Raw genomic sequence first — 6,054 nt, 5'->3', positions numbered from 1 at the left:
ACCAATTACTTACTCTCCATTCCCTTCTCTTCCAAACTCCTAATCTACTTTCTGTCTTCATGAACTTGCCTATGGTGGACATTTTGTACAAACGGAATCATACAACATGTAGCTTTTGGGTGTAACTTCTTTCGCTTCATTTGATTTTCAAGATTCATGCATGTCGTAGCATATAAAGCCAAAAAATCAAACCAACTGCCGCTGAGTGGATTCCAACTCATAGCGACCATTAGGATAGAGTAGAACTGCCCCATGGGGTTTCCAAGGCTGTACCCTTTACAGAAGCTGTCTGCCACATCATTTTCCTGCAGAGCAAGGGGTGAGTTCAAACCACCACCCTTTCAGTTAGCAGTCAAGCACTTAACCACTGCATCATCAGGGCTCCTTGTAGCATATATCAATACTTAATTTCTTCTTCCTCCTTTTTTTTTTTGTTAACAGCTTTTTTGAAATATAATTCATATACGATGTAATTCGCCCATTTAAAGTGTACAATTCCATGTTTCTTTAGTATCTTCACAGAGTTGTGCAACTATCAACCCAATCAATTTTAGAACACTTTCATCAGCCCAAAAAAGAAACCCCATACCGTTTAGATCACACCCCATCCCCTAGATCCCAGCCCTAGGCAACCACTATTCTACTTTCCGTATCTATTTCTTTGTCTATTCTGGACATTTCATATGAATGGAATCATATCATATGTGGTCTTCTGTGACTAGCTTCTTTCACTTAACATAATGTTTTCAAGGTTCATCCATGTATCATTACTTCATTTCTTTTTATGGTTGAATAAATACTCCATTGTATGGATATACCACATTTTGTTTATTCATTTATAAGTAGATGGACATTTGGATTGTTTCCACTTTTTGGCTATCAATGTAGTATTCCAGCAACTCTTCTGTAAGTTTGAAATTTTTCAAAATAAAAGGTTATAAAGGAGTGAAAAGGGGGAGAGTATGCATGTGTGCGTGTGTATGTGTTATTTGTAAATGCGTGGAATGCCTCTGGAAAGACATTCAAAATATTAATAACATTGGTTGTTTCTAAGGAAGGAAATGAGGTAGGTGGGAGCAGGGATGAGAGATTCCTTTCATTGTAAACACTTTTGTACCTTTAGAAATTTAAAAACTAATTTTGAACTGTATAAATTTCGAATTTTAAAAAGCATATTCCTGAGACAAAAGAAAATTTGATAGCAAACTAAATTCCATCAACAAGGTAATTGTTAAAAAAAAAAAGATGACATATATAAATATTTATTGGTATGAAAATTTTCTACAATATATTAAGAAGGAAAAATGTTACAATATGAAACTTAACTAAAACAGTGCAAGCAGGCATAAGGCAGAGATGCCCATTATCACCATTCTTAAGGAAGACAGGAGCCCTGGTAGGGCGGTGGTTAACAGCTCAGCTGCTAATCAAAAGATCAGCAGTTCGAATCCACCAGCTGCTCCTTGGAAATCCTATGAGCAGTTCTACTCTGTCCTATAGGGTGGCTATGAGTCAGAATCAACTTGATGGTAATGGGTTGACAAAGTGGTTAAAAAGAAAGAATATAGTCCTTGGGTCTAGAAAAATCTCTCCCTGGTGGTGAATCAGAATGAGGTTCAGTGAAGGTGAAACATTAACTTATGCATTGGCTGGAGGTACTTGAATAGTATAAGGACAACAGTAATTTTAATTGTGGAGTTGTTTATCTTTAGTTGTTTTAAAAGCCTAGAAAAAAGAAAAACGACAAGCTCGGGCCAGCCAGCCATCAACTGAAAGCACACTGTAGTGTCAGAAAGCCTCCATTACCTTTTTTTTTCCAGTTGCTGTCAAGTCAGTTTCAACTCATGGTGACCCCATCTGTGTCAGAGTAGAATTGTCTGATTTTTCAGAAGTAGATCACCAGGGCTGTTTTCCAAGGTGCCGCTGGATAGACTCAAACTCCTAACCTTTGTACCACCCAAGGATTCCTCCTTTGCATTTAGAGATCTTTATCTCCTGTAAGGTAACCCTAATGGTGTAGTGGTTAAGTGCTAAAGCTGCTAACCAAGAAGTCGGCAGTTCAAATCCACCAGGTGCTCCTTGGAAACTCTACGGGGCAGTTCTGCTCTGTCCTGTAGGGTCGCTATAAGTCGGAATCGACTTGACAGCAGTGGGTATCTCCCGTACCACAGGGCAGACTGTGTTGAAAAATCAGGCCTAGGATTTAATTGCAAGGGTAGCAAAGCTACAAAGGAAACTGAAGTCATAGCCTTGATGGGCTCCTATTCCAAAATTCAGAACTCTGAGAAAGAAGCACATCTCTAATGTGTTTAATATCTGTCTTTCCCATCTACTACTCTCAGATCCTACACACACACATATATACATATACATACATACATATATATGTATATATATACTGGTAACTGATCCGGTAGAATTCTCACCTTCCACGTGGGAGACCCAGGTTCAGTTCCTAGCCAATGTGCCTCATGTGGAACCACCACCCATCTGTCAGTGGAAGCTTGTGTGTTACTGTGCCGCCAAATAGCTTTCAGAGGCGCTTCCAGACCAACCGACTAGGAAGAAAAGCCTGGCAATCAGTCAAATCTGGGAGGATGGTGCAGGACCAGGCAGCATTTTGTTGTGCATGGGATTGCCATGAGTCAGGGGCCAACTGGACCAAAAGAAACAACAGCAACAACAGTTGTGGTTTAAATGTGTAGATGGTATTGTGTTATATCGGCATAGATGGTATGTATTGTGTTAAAAATCACACTTATAAGTCACAGCTATCATGGTCCCTCTGTCACAGGTGTATTCAAAAGTTACATCCAACTGTGACCCTGTTCTGAGCCCCTTTCATTTGTGGTACTGGACATTATTGACAAAGAGATTGGAAAGATGAGTTGATTGTATTTCCTACAGAACCTCTAACTTAAACCACTTCCCATACTTCTCCGCATACACTCCACACACTTTGCAAAGTGTGTTGTGTGTCACAGAATGCTTCTGGCATTGTTGTGCTCTGTGAATCTCCTCGCCGCCACTCTCAGGAAACACCTGAGAAACCTGGGACGTTATTCATCTTGGGCAGAGTAGGATGCACAGGAGACCCTTTGTGACTCGCTGTTCAACAGCAAATAGGGGACACTGGGACCTTTGATGGCCTTGATGTACTGGCCCATTGTTTCATCATGAGAAGCCTTCAAATAAATAACCCTGGGTTGTGGTTATTTAAAACAAACTCTTTTGGTCTTGCTGAAAGATGGATTCGGCATGGTTTCCCCTAAAGATTAAGTAAAGTAAGTTGCTATGTATTTTGTTATATGAATTATAGCTGTTCAGTAGAATGTAGTAAATGCAAGAGCATTGGAGCAAGCAAGGCCTGGATTTAAATCCTAGCCTGGCACTTGATAACCATGTGATCTAGGGCAAATAACCAATGATCACCTTATACGGTTATTTATATTATTAAATGAGTTCATGTATATAAAATGGTTAACACATCATGAGTAGTTAATTGATAGCCAAAAAAAAAGGAACTGAATTCAGATGAATAATTATTGGTAATGAGCAATTATAACGTAGGTATTAAGATTTTTTTTGTAAAGGTTTCTCTATAAAGCTTTTGCTAAACAATTTACACAATTTAGACTTTTACTCTGAAACTTCATTTATAGATGAGTGTTTTCAATATCTGAAGTTAAGTATATAGAATATGCATGTTCGAATATATGAAAGAATATTCCTCTGGTTGTAAAAAAATAAATATAAATACAAATAAAATAAAAAATTTTATTTATTTTTTGCTCTTCAAAGCTAAGATTTTCCTCAAATGGTTGTTTTTAACACATGGTTTAACTTAAGGTTTTCTTGAACATACTTGTTTTTCTGTGGAGATGAAGCTACTTGATTAGGAAGTTTTTTCAGTGTTGGTAGTGAACTTGCAGAAATTTAGACTGTCTTTTAAACAACGGTGTTCATTTCCAGGGAACTGACTTAATGGAGAAGGTTGAGGCTGCCACGTAAGAGTGTTATTAAGCTAACTGCCGCAGGGATCCTGGAAGCAAATCTTTACCTTTGACTTAATCAGTTTAGAATTTAAACCACTGAGCAAAGTGGCCAAAAGTAGCTTATGTAAACAACCTATTAATGTTTAGTCCATTCTGGGCACTAAAAGGAGACAACCAAGCAAAATATAAAACAGGGTCCTTGTTCCCTGCTGAAGCACAAAGCCACAGATGACAATCAGGAGCACCACAGTGCCGTGTAACGTGTCATAGATACATTTGGTGTTTTTCGGCCCCCTTGTGATCACTGTACCCTTTCAAATCTTAGACCTTTTGGTGGCACATTTAAAATACTCAAAACAACACTAAAACAAGTAATTACAAAGCAGATTCCACTACTGAGTAACAGTATCTTATAATATCTGTAAGAACCTCTGCAGTTGACTCCTCCATGTGGCTGCCTTTTAACCCCGTGTTGCTATTTGAGTAGTCTGTGAGTTGGAATTGACTCGATGGTGCTGGGTTTTGGTTTTTGGGTATACTGTCCTGACCACACTCACATCCTCATGAGACAAATCTCTCTCATACTCCAACAGACAGGGAACTTTTCTTTGGTGCCAGCTTGAACTTACACTTAATATGCAGCAAGTTGAACCCCACTTTACCTTACAAGATCGCCAACCCTCTCAGCTCAATGTTCTATCTCTGAAACAGTACGTGTGATCACTTGCAGAACCAATAAATTTCACTATTTAGGCAAAATTGGTTGGCATGCTTGATTGGCCCTAGACACATCAGCATGCCTTTACCCATTATTTGAAGACTTCAACTCTAACTGAAGTAGCCAAGAGCAGGAGATGGGTGGAAGCTGATGCGGTCAGGGACAGCATCTTTAAGGAGTTGAACATTAAAGGACAGGTAAGATGTAAATCTATAGATATGGAAATAGGGGGTATTCCAAGTGAGGAGAATACCATCATCTCAGTTTCATTCTGCAGTGTAAAGAATTTTCACTTCCAATTGTCTTTTCACTAACCTTCTTGAAGTAAGGTACAATCTCAGTGAGAATTCAATTTACCCAAAATAGGCAGCACAAGTTTCTATGTATCACAAGTATCTAACATCTGTGATGTTAGTTCACTAAATGTATCACAGTGCCCTCTGTTCATCTAACAAGGTAAAAGAATTCAGGTATCCCACATGCTGTTTTTTTTTTTTTAACATGCTGTAGGAATAATGACCACAACAATGGGACCCTGCCCTTCCAATTTTAATTTCTGCCTTTCCTTTTTATCCAGCGAATCCTTGAGAGAATACAGAATCTCCCTGACGGCAACGGGGTGGGTTTGCTGACACTTCCCAATATTAACAATATCTGAATACCTGACCCCTTTGCAACATTTGACAGTCAGCCTTTCTGTTATTGAAACACTTTCCTTGTTTTCTCTAACATCAAACTCTCAATGCTCCTACTCGGGCTTCTTCTGTCCCTTAAAGCGTTCCCCAGTCTTTGGCTGTCTTCTCACCTTACATCTGGGGATTCTCAGAACTGCAAAGTATCTTTTTCTGAGGTAAGCAAGCCGCTTAATGGACGCTCACTGGCTCACAGCCATTACCCCTGCTTTGGCTGAATTTTAAAATCAACCCTCAGGGACAAATAACGGGAGGACTTCGTTAGTAAAACTTCCAGCTACCATATCTGTCCCAGGAGCAGGAACCATAACGGGAAGAATCTCGTAAGAAACTTCCTTTTTTTTTTTTTTCTTTCTGCTTAGGAGCCTGTGCCTTTAAAAAATAAGCACCCCTGAGCTTGTTTTCTGAAACATCTTTATTCTAAACCCATTTGAGACCGAAAGCTCCAAGTGGGCAGGGACTACGGCACAGCGTGGGCTTAGAGGGTTTTTGTGTTGTTTCTTGGCTGCCTCTGAAGTTGAGGGCGTGGGGGATGGGGAGGAATGGTGGAGAAAGTGCAACAGCGCGTCACCCCTGACGGGGAGAGCAGGTCAACAGCCACGGGCTGGCCCTGCCGACAAGCGCAGCACTTTTAGCTCCACCTTGAGGC

The sequence above is a fragment of the Loxodonta africana genome, chromosome 2, assembly GCF_030014295.1.
Source record: "Loxodonta africana isolate mLoxAfr1 chromosome 2, mLoxAfr1.hap2, whole genome shotgun sequence".
Classification (NCBI taxonomy): Eukaryota; Metazoa; Chordata; class Mammalia; order Proboscidea; family Elephantidae; genus Loxodonta; species Loxodonta africana.
Note: the sequence above shows the minus strand (reverse complement) of the source record.